Source organism: Melanerpes formicivorus, unplaced genomic scaffold (assembly GCF_026170545.1).
Source record: "Melanerpes formicivorus ecotype bairdi unplaced genomic scaffold, bMelFor1.0.p_v2 SCAF_2, whole genome shotgun sequence".
Taxonomy (NCBI): Eukaryota; Metazoa; Chordata; class Aves; order Piciformes; family Picidae; genus Melanerpes; species Melanerpes formicivorus.
In genome coordinates, this window is record NW_027142354.1 from 49005067 (window position 1) to 49015284 (window position 10218).

Below are 10218 nucleotides of genomic sequence, written 5' to 3' on the forward strand. Positions count from 1 at the left end.
GACACTGACCCTTAACATTAATGGACTCAGAAAAGAGAAGTAAAGGTGTCTCCTCCAGCAAATACTAAATGTGTGGGGAATAAATTTTGCAGTGACCTGTCATGCAATGCAGTAATATCAACTGTATAATTTTCTTTAGCACACTGTAATGGTAATTTAGGATCTGGGAGAAAGTATCACAAATAAAGTACACTCACCTGTTAGTAGCCCTGCTTTGCGAGTGCTGACATAATGGGAATGATGTGACTTTTGTGGGGTTTGTGTGTTGGGGAATAGGCAAAGGTACAGACACATTTTTATCTTATGTAATTTTCTTTAAAAATAGTCATGTTTATTTCATTGCTGCATAATTGTAGTTAGTGAGAGAAAAGTCTGATTTTTCTTCCAGTGTACAAAAGCCTCTGTTTTCTTCTAGTATCAGGCAGACTGTGCTCAGATTACATAAATATACAAAATGTTTCCATTGGGGGAGAATTCACTTGTTAAAACAATGACTTGGTGATGTCTATGTACTCTCCCTCTATCATTTCCATAGTTTGCTAATCACATTAGGTTTAATTAGTCTTCATGTTATTAATGCTTGTTTTGTTCACAGAATTTCTCTCTCTTTTCTAATGTGTCATATATCTGAGGGCAGGAGGAGCTCTGAGCGGTTTTGGAATAGTTTGTCCTGGAGAGGTTACAGTGGTTTTAGAATAGAATAGAATTAACCAGGTTGGAAGAGATCTTTGAGATCATCAAGTCCAACCTATAATGATCAGTGGAGATATTGATAAATGGAGATATTCAGAACCCAAATAAACACCACCCCACAGTGGTGCTGTCCCTGCTTGAGCAGGTGGTATAGGGGATTTCCAAAAGTTGCTGTCAGTGTCTACCATTCTGTGATTCTGTTTTTAAATCATGTTTTTGTCAGCATGGGTTCCTCTCAGAGCCTCTTGACCTTTAATCAAAGGTAATGTCCATCTGTAGTCATAAGACCTTGCTGAAACTTTTTTACACATTTTTTTCAATGGAAGTTGTCTTTTGCTCAGAAGTTAGATTTTAGTTCTGAGGAAAAACTTCTGTGATCTTTGTCTACATGGGAAAAGACAGCTACAAAAAATTTTTCATTAACAGATTCAGTTATTTTGAATATTTTGTGCTGGGGGTTTCAACACAGCCCAGGTTCTGGAGGGTTCCTACCTGTGTGGTAGCAGTTTCCTTTTTTCCCCACGCGAGGTTCTCCCCACCCTCCTCCAGTGTTAGAAGTTTGGAGTAAGCTCAAATTTTGCAAACCAGGATTCTAACTTCCAAAACAATCCTAGCAGTTACATATACTCTGATAAACCTTCTTTCATTTTCTAAGCCGTGGTGTCTCAACACACCTTGCTGTTCAAGCAGACTGCCTTGCGTACATATACTGATCTTCCTGCATTTCTGTTTGACTCGAGATAATCAGTGACATTTTTTCCATGCTAAGAAGAATTCATCTGTAGCTATTTTCCAAATTAAGTCTTCCTTCTAAAAGCATTTTCATGCATTGAAAAGGAGCAGGGAACTGCTTGAGGGTTAAAATTTTGGCATTACCAGAGGAAAATAAAGGCATTGAGCAGTTTAATCACATTTTGCTGAAGAATAGGTTTCTGTTCAGAATAATGCATATTTCTTGCTGTTTTGCACCTGACTAAACTGTAGATGTATTCCTGATGTACCATAATGAGAAAGAATTTATTGTCTCTTTTTTCTTGTGATGTCATGGGCCTAATAAATCTTATCTGCTACCCTCCAAAAAGCAGTAATTGAGACAGATAGAGCTGACACATTTGTTCTTCACCTGGAGATGCTAGCAGAGCAAATCAGAAGGAAAGCTATGCAGTATATACAAGAACTCACTAATAGACAAGTTTTGAAAAATGCTATCACCAGATCCACACCAAAATAAATGTTTTTCCTGTGCAAGGATTACAGTGACTTTAATTTGCTTGTAGCTAATAGTTTGATTTGTATAACACAGCAATTACTGTAATGTAGAGTATGAAATTTTGCTAGAGTGAAAGCACATTATGCTATGTGCTTTAGAAGTAGTATTCTGAATAAGTCCAGTGCTCTTGCATATATTCAGTTTGTGCTTCAAAGTAGTTCTGCTCTGCAGAAGGCATGTTTTATCAAGAGGTGAGAAATATTTGCTCCAGAATTAAATTAGATATCACAAAACCTCAATTTACCATGATGCAATTTGTCAGGGACTTAGAGATAAGGGCAGCAGCTGCAAGAAGGTAGAAGATGAGCTTTCAGGGAGTAGTACTATGTGGGTGTATGAGATGGTGTTAGGGGAATGGCTTTCTGCACTGAAGCTGCAAGATGAAACAAATGGGTAGTTCTTTGCCTAGGTAATGCTGGTAATGAAAGTTCATTCAATACAGACTGGCCAAATTCATCTAGAACATAGTTACTCTAGGGATTATATATATTAAAAAAAAATGCTTAAACCTGACTGAATTCAAGAGAGAGCTTTCAAATTACACATATACTGAACTACTACTATGATCCTTTAAAAAAGAAGATTCTCTTCAAAATGAGGCCTATAACTGCCCATACAACAGCAGTCTTTACAAAACTGCACTCACAAGTAATTCAAATTGTAAGTGCAATCTGTCATCTCCTGACTGGCATTTAGAGGAAAAGGCAGAAGCATTTATTTCAGCTCTCACTTGGGTAAATTTGATAACTGAATCAGGGAATCAGAAGAAATGTGTATCTCCAGTGACATGTTCACAAAGTCTGTTTTGGAGTAAAATAAGCCTTTTTGAAAGCTTAAATGTCATTTTCCTGGATATAAATATTCACTGAAATATGTGAAGATTATTAAAAAAACAGGGACATAATAATGCTCAAAAATAAGTTCATTGCAGTAAGTATGGAGCTGTCATGTCTGGCTACTGTTTCACTGCCAGCCTGAGTCAGTGTCGACAAGGGGTTTTCAGAATATTGATGCCTTGCTGATGCACTTTGTAAATAAGTGAATGAATCTGGTTTCTGTGGGCAAATAGCAGTCACAGAAATTATGGACAATAGCCATCACAGAAATTATTGACTGTAAGAAACAAATGCTAGTCATATGGCATTTTCACAGCACAGGAAAAATAAACAAAAAACCCCAAATAGAAACAGAGGCTGAAATGTTCTTCCGGTTGAAAAGATGTTAGTTGCAGGTTGTACTTCAGGTAGGCTGAAACCAGTCTCAGGATAAATAGTTTGCAGAGTTCTTCTCATGGGCTGTAAATTCACTCTGAAAACCATATGAGATGTATTACATGAGAGAAAGGGGGTCACTGCACAGCAAACATGACATAAGCTAATGAAGGCTCAGGTTGATAACTTTCCCTGAGGGTCTATCCTTGGAGGAGGCAGAGATCTCATGAAAAACAATGAAACAGCTCTGGACTGAATCTCCCCTTGGCAATAATATGAAAATAAGTTAGTCATAGGTGGATAAGCAGTTCTGGGAGCTATTTGAATACAGCAAAGAAGTGAGAGCCTAAATTGAATGGAAACTTACAGTATTTGAACTGTTTTATGACTCATAAAAAAGACTAAATCAATAAACAACATCTTTACATTGTATTGGAATAAACTGTAATATTTGTATTGTTCTCTAAATAGTATCTTTGTATTTCTATTGAGAGTTATGGTAAATGTTCTTTCTTTTCCCCTATTTTTAATCATCCAATAGTCCAAGTAATGATATTGTGATTTGGAGATGGGAATGATGAGGGATACTTCATGGATGCCAGAATTTTCCTAAACTCCAGTAGTCATTACAGAGACTTTTGTAGACCATGTAGTGCCCCAGAGGCACTAGGAGCTTTACAAGTGTGGCAAGATCTGAAGTCTTTATACATAACTCCAAAAGAGCATTTTAGGGAGAAATACTTGTCACATCTGAAAAAAACAAGTGGTGTTTACTCTCCTGTTGGGTTTTGGCCGGTAGGCCTTGCAGCAGCGCTGCTGAGCATCACCAGTGCTGTCTCTCTGCCTCTGAGGCACTGTTAATCAAGATTAACTTTTTCTGGTTCAGCCTGTACCGAGGTTTCTAGCCCAAAGGCATTGGAGTAGCTTTTAAATCATACTTAGGTCTTTCGGGAATCTCCTAATTGCACACATGGCCCTTCTTAAAAATGACATTTATTTGCAGGACATAGTTTTCTTCTGAATGCTCACAAACCATATGCTGGGAAACAAGTGTTGGAAAATGTTTTAGAAGGCCATGACTCCCTGTGGGAATATGCCTAAAAGTAGACCATCTAAAAGTGCATTTCTTCACTTTCCCGTAACTGCACAAAGCCCACAATTTGCAAAGGCACCTGGTAGATAATTGCCTGCTAACTGTTAGGACCTAGTCTTCTTAGCTGGAATTTTACACTGTGAATGTCTTCTTATGCAGTGTGTAAATTGTAGTTTCTTGCAACATTGACAACTTTTGAAAAAAAAGAGGAAAAAGAAGTCTAATTTCAGCACAGTTCTCAATATTGCTCATTATTAATACTGTCTGTGCAGTTTTATGCCCATTTGTTTTTGGATATTTCTAAAAGCCTCCTGATCTGAGCACATAAATAGAATGGAAGAAAGATTCTCCGAAGCACTTAAGAGGCTCAATTTTTGTCTAGCACTACAGCTACTGCCTTAATAAATAACACTAATAATTGGTCTATTAGAATTCCCTGTAAAATTCTAACTTAATTTTGGTTCTGAATTGCCAAGGGTGGACCAGAAAAAAGACCATTTCATTTATATTGAAAGAGTATAATTTGCATTTTCAGCTGTAATATGAAATTAATTTAATTTCACTTCATTTCATCACATAATTTTCTTTGACATACAAACTCATTTTAATTACAAAAGAAAAATAGTAAAAACACACATAGCAATTAATCTTCTGCCATCATATGGCTGTTTGTCAAAATTGTCATCAATTTAATCAATATTTGATGATGTAAAATGATTTTTCTTTAGCTGGCTGGTTTTTTTCAGCCTTGTGATTTTACAGAAATATCTGTAGTGTGTTTGCAAGAATGATTTCTTGGCACAGGAAGTTCATTTATTTATCACATTAGTGAGCAAGCAGAGCCTTTTCCTTGAGGAAAAGAAGCAAGGGGAAGGTTGGTACATATCCCTCATGTGAAAAATAAGGGTAAGTGTAATAAATTAGTTACAGAGATGCTAAAAATAGATTTAAAACCATGAAGCTTAGATTTGCTTTCAAGAACCTGGAAACTGAAAAGATCCCACCTCAAACTCTATATTTAGAATGGATTAAGAAGGGTGAGACAGTGCCCCTTTTTCAGAGGACCTGGCACTGAATGTGTCATCATAATGAAACTCCTTGTGGCCCTTCCTTGATAAGCCTCAGCTCCCCATATTTGAGAGAGAGGGCTGTTGCCACCTGACAGGGATAGCTGTCATCTTCAGGCCAAAAATTTTTTTGGTGCTAGAAAAGAAAATCTCAGTCTGATTTTGCCACTGGTTTCCTTCTTATTTTTGTATTGTAGTCTGCTGAAATAACAACTGAATGCATGAGACTCTTTACAGGATCAAGCTTCATCTCAAATGAAGGCAAAGGACATATTAGTGCAAGTACTGGGTGTTACACAATGTGTAGAAGGAAATGCTTCCTCCTGAAAATTAGGCATTAAAATTTGGCCTCATAATGTCCTTCAGTCTGGTTTCCAAAACATTGCCAAGTTTCTGGAGTTAATGCTGTAGATTCTGTGAAAAACAAGTGCAGCTCTAAGTTAATTGCCAATGAGTCTATTCAAGAAGCATCATATGGATGTCATAATGCTTCTTAATGTGCTTCTATATATTCCACTTGACATATACAAATGCTTCTGAGCATATCCAAGAAAAGACATGACAACTGCAGTCAATACCTTTTCCTCATTTACACTCGGTGGATCCATAATACAACTTTCCAGTAAGAGATAAAGGAGAATTCTGAGTACTGCTGTTATTACTTACACCTCAGAAGGTTTGCTGGAATCAGGATAGGCATTGCATCTAATGCTATACATACATGGGCTAGCAAGCAGACTGCTTGTGAAGAGTTTCCAATCTCAACCTATGAGAAAAGTGCCATGTCATTATCTATATCTCTTCATTTGTGCTTGAGTGGTTCAGTTCTTTTTCTCACAGAATTTAGGAAATCTGTGTGAGAGGCAGGGCTTGGGTTCAGTTCTGCTTCAGTGTCAGGATCTGAAGCTTCAGTGTGGTGCGTGTTTACACAATATGACCTGCAAGTGGATCCATTGAGCGAAGTGAAATTCCGTGTAATCCAGAAGCCTGTGTTTTGTAAGATTCAGTATTGCTGCTGATTACACCCCCATATTGTCTCTGTGCTTCTGGACTCTCAGTCTTAAAAAGAAAAAAACAAAAACCCCCCCAAACTAAAACCCACACAGAAATAATGTTCCCTTTGAGAAAAGCCATTGTATCAGTTACAAAATTCACACCCTGCACCAGAAAGCATAGTGAACTCCTAGACAAGTGTTCATCTTTGTACTTCTAATATCAACAGGGATTTATTTTCTTGGTTTCATGAATCCTTTTGCCTATTTTTTTTTTTTACTTTTCATTTTTTTCTTCATTATTTGGCTAAACACCAACATGTTTTTTCTTAATGAGCTAGAAATAGAGCGAGACAGATGCACTGACCATGTGAATGCAAAGGAGATGATTTCTCTAATGGAAGATAATGTACTTGGAAGAAAGAGTATTTGAATAATGTGAATAGCAAATGCTTTGGCAGTCTTCCCTTTTATAAGCATACCTGTCTGTTCAGAGTGCACTTCCCAAGCAGCTTTATTACCAGCTGGAAAATGGTGTTTTATATAAGGACAACTGGCATTTCAAGCCACATAGCGTATGGGTTTAGGCACCAACTAACCCCAACATGTCCAAGCGAATAATTTCATGGATTCTCTAAATCTCCTTGGAGTTATTTAATCCTAACTCCAGTGAACCTTCAGTGCCACTCAACCACAGAAATTGTGCATGGTTAAGGACACTTCTGTGAGAGAAAATATCATTAAGCTAAGTGATCCAGTGATTTTCAGAATGGAGGCTGTGAATCCCTGATGGCCTAAATTTTAAATGTGAACCTTATCACCATTTAACCAACCAAGTACACTTCACTATCACTGACAGTTGGCCAAATCCATATTTGCTTTGAAGAAGCAGCGTATTAGCATTAAGATAAGCAAAAATGATAACATCTTTTAATACAGCCAATAAATTGTTCAGGATATATTAGTACTAATATAAGCAGTGTTGTACTTTGGTGTGTAAGAAAGGTGTGCTGTTGCCTGCAAGATCTCTGACAGCTGAGAACTTGCCATATAATGAAGGTCATATCACTCATTTATTTGCTTAGTTGTGCTAACGGTTGTCTTGTAAATGAGGGAGATTAATATTATTGCAAAAGGCTAAGATTTTCCAAGCATTATTACAGTATCACAGTATCACAGTATCACTTAGGTTGGAAAGGACCTCGAGGATCATCGAGTCCAACCTATCAACACAGACCCCATATTAAACATGTTTAAACATATTTTTAATATTGTTAAACATATTTTTATAGAATAAGGATTGGTGTTGATATTTGTGAGATTTGAAGAGAATCTGTAACTCTATTTCTTTTCTAAGTTGCCATATTGAACTAAACAAAGAAATTCTGTACTTCTCGTGGCCTAGGCAAATGAGTGATCTTTTAAGCTCAGGGCATACTGGTGCAGCTTATCTAAGGATAGGATATTAACATCTCACCTGTAACCACAGATAGACACAGCAGGTGAGCAGAATCCAAGAAAACCCTTCAAATGTTCTCCTAGTTTAGTCTTTGTACCTTTTTTAAAGCTACAGCTACAGCTTGCTAGCATACCCAGGAAATAATTTCTCTTCAGATGCTTCCGCATTTGCACAAAGTGCCTTCTCAGCTGTAATTCTGCAGTGATAATGGTGTGTTTGCACACCAAGCAAGTGCTATGCAGACAGCATGCACAATCATAGGTTTCTGGGCAGGAGAGAGCCTTGGAGGCTGCACTGCACCCTATCTTAGTAGCATCCCCAGAGCAGCTCCACAAGCACAGGGAGAGAGCAGGGGAGCCTCAGCTCAGCACTTCTTTCACCTCCTAGTAGCAGAGAAGCATTTTTATCTTTTTTATTTTTTTCCTTTCAAAAGAGATGTTTCATTTCTTGATTTCTCTCTGTTGTGTATATATCTCTCTTTCCTTGCCTGCATTCCCCCTGAAATATGTACCTCTGAGTTATGTTGTTATCGTGAACTGATTTCAATATTGTATATATGAACAACATCCTAGAAGGCATATGCACATAAACCATTTACAAGTTTAGCTGATACACAAATTCTAATGTGACAGGAAAGATAGATGAAAATGAATATGGAAGAGGGACATAAGATGTCTTCAATAAAAGGTGGCAGGACACAATAGTGAGCATCAAGCTGAAGTAAGAATCAATAAACATCTGCCAAGATCCTTTTTTAGATAAATGATGGAACATATTATGAAATATTTCCTTGCTGCATCTTCTAAAGCATACTATAATCTTACAATACTGAAGCAGAGAAGATAAACCTGTTTATACATGGAGCAGTGTAGCCCAGTGGAAGATTTTAAAATGTTTAGCCAATTATTCGCTGAAAACAGGATGGAAATGTTGCATCTCCAGGAAGTCTCAGAGGGGTTTGTTATTTCTCTAATTCTTTTCTAATTTCAGGAATAATTGACCTGCCACTGTTTTTAATGCCTGTGAAGTGTCAGAGATGCATCGGTATCAGCTCCTAGTGGCTTACTCATTTTCTCTTATCTTTTCTTGGCTGTATTGCTTCATTTCTGCCTTGTTTCCATGCTGAACTGAGTTTTTGCTGAAGCTTGACGCACTAGAGTGATGCAAGCTCTGTTTCACTCCAGTTTATTGTACAACACAGGTTGATTGAACGACACAGTTCCTTGAGGAAGCACAAACACCGTTTCAACCTCATTTAAGGATAATCTTTTATTTTTCACATTTGTTTTCAAAAACAAGACTTCTGTGAAATGAAACCCGGTTTTTACAATGCCTTTGTAACCAGTTGTTGAATCTTACAGTCACATTCTCTAGTGCCTAATAAAATTAAATCTTCCATTTAATCTTTTTACCGTATCAAGTGTTCCTAATGTCTACTTACAGTGCAGATCCTTTTGTGCTTAGGAAGGTATGTTCTCGAGTCTCAGCCTTTGAAAAGAGAATTCTGGCATTTCTTCTCTTCTATCTGTCTACCTGTTTCAATAAATAATGAAAAAATACTTATTTTGCTGTGTTGAATTCAATTGAGAAGAGCTCACAGGATGAGAGGGCAGGTAGCAGAGACATGCAGAGGCAACACAACGACATAAGCCTTGTTGGATTAGAAAAGTAGGTAAGAAATACTTTTCAGAGGGAGGAAAATTGGTAATGCCTGATCTCTCAGCCATCAACAGAGACTTTATACCTACAATACTATTAGTACCAGCCAAGGGGAAAAGAGAAGAATTATGTTAAAGTAGTTGAGAAGTAGCAGCAAATCTCTAAAACTATAGTTATGCTTATTGAAGTTCTTTGGAGCGGTATCTATTGTGTGGGTGGATTCAGTCTCTAGAGAAGTCGATGAGCAGGAATCCTAGGAGATCAAGTTTTTAGGAGTCTTACAGTGCAGTGATTTTTACAGATGAATACCTTTGAAACTGCTTTGTACTAAAAATGAATTGCTTTAAAGAGAGAAAAGTATAGGAGCTATATATATATAAAAATGTTTGTGCATAGAAAGAGAAATGGGTGCACCTGGAGTGTTTGGGGACTTAGTTTTCCTCTGGCAGGGTCTGGATGATGGTTTAAATCTTTAACAAGCTTGGGAGCATCTCAAAGAAGTAGTCTTTGCTTTCCATCATGTGGCCAATAGAAGGAGCAGGAGAGGAAAAAAGCAAAGAATGAAGGACAAAAGTTTGGCTCTAAAAAGTTAGACTTCTATTGTGTTTTCAGGTAGTTTTCCCAGGTGGAATATTGTTATTTGTATTTCAAAAGCAGAACAACTGAGTTACAAAGTGAAACAGCAGCTGAGCTGGGGATAAAACAAAGATGTTGTTTATCAAATATCTGACTACCATATGCTATTGCATGTAAGAACACAAATTATTAAAAATA

The 10218-nt window shown here is 37.2% G+C and overlaps 1 long non-coding RNA gene across 1 annotated transcript in view; it reads left to right on the forward strand.

The window, feature by feature from the left end:
* Positions 1-9155, forward strand: part of LOC137445857 (uncharacterized) — a 65875-nt gene extending 56720 nt beyond the window's left edge. The window contains exon 3 of the long non-coding RNA XR_010988505.1: positions 8776-9155. This is a non-coding gene — a long non-coding RNA (uncharacterized lncRNA). The remainder of the gene's footprint in view (positions 1-8775) is intronic.
* Positions 9156-10218: the final 1063 nt, after the last annotated feature.